This window comes from Penaeus monodon, chromosome 24 (assembly GCF_015228065.2).
Source record: "Penaeus monodon isolate SGIC_2016 chromosome 24, NSTDA_Pmon_1, whole genome shotgun sequence".
NCBI classification, from domain to species: Eukaryota; Metazoa; Arthropoda; class Malacostraca; order Decapoda; family Penaeidae; genus Penaeus; species Penaeus monodon.
The window spans coordinates 36,419,740-36,420,690 of NC_051409.1; the positions used below are offsets into that span (position 1 = coordinate 36,419,740).

Below are 951 nucleotides of genomic sequence, written 5' to 3' on the forward strand. Positions count from 1 at the left end.
GGTATAGGTAAAGTTTTGACTAGCCGTCTTTAAAACGGAAAATAATATATACAAATGATAGAGCAAATAAATCTAAGAAACTTATCTTCTATGTACTTCCATCGCAACTCAAAAATAACGAAGTTATTGGACACGCAAGTGTCACAGACCCTCAAATGAAGTTTTCCAGCGAGGGTTTTCCATGCATTAATTCCTAATTATTTTTTATTGTTCCATTTATCACTGAGTGCATTTATTTCTTTTCTATATGACTATGTTCTTGGATTTTCCTAATCTTCGGTTATGTGGTCATTACGTAAATACAGATGACAATGATATCAAGCATAGGACCACTGATGTGGGCATTAGAACTAGCCAATACAAAAGTAAGAGAAATCCGCATCTCAAAGCTTTAACTTTATTGACAGATGCATAAACTCAGCGTTATTTCTATTCTTACATTCCGTTACTTACAGGCTGTTATTCAAAACATAATTTTACCCAGAAAAAGCAGTGACAAGTTCAGTATCATACATATTACAGTAGCGTTATTCCTCGATTTGCTCCTAATGAAATATTCCATTCTTCTTATTTTCTAGTCACACCTCACCTATATCTATTTCACACATATCCCTAATATCTATCCTACATTCCTCTAATCATACCTCAAATAAAACCGCCAATCACCGCCTGTACATCAAAAAACGTGGAAAATATTGGGAATTTTCAAATCCACCCCGGCTCGACCTGTACCACTGTTTGTTTATTTACATTGGAATTTTCAAGTGAGCATCGGCTTGCGCACTCTCGGTTTTCTCTCGCTCCTTCGCTTTATTAAAACACAAGTTTAGAATTGCCTTGTGAATAATTCTTCATATTTTTTTTCCGGATTGACACAATAGATAACACAAGAGCACGTGTTTGTTACTGAGAGTGGATTCTGCTCAATGTCTATAATGCTATTCCGAATAT

The 951-nt window shown here is 35.1% G+C and overlaps 1 protein-coding gene across 1 annotated transcript in view; it reads right to left on the bottom strand.

Annotated features, from left to right (window-relative positions):
- LOC119588759 (tectonic-3-like) overlaps positions 1-748 on the bottom strand; it is an 8,679-nt gene extending 7,931 nt beyond the window's left edge. The window contains exon 1 of the mRNA XM_037937399.1: positions 645-748. The gene's annotated coding sequence lies outside the window, so the exon portion shown is untranslated. The remainder of the gene's footprint in view (positions 1-644) is intronic.
- Positions 749-951: the final 203 nt, after the last annotated feature.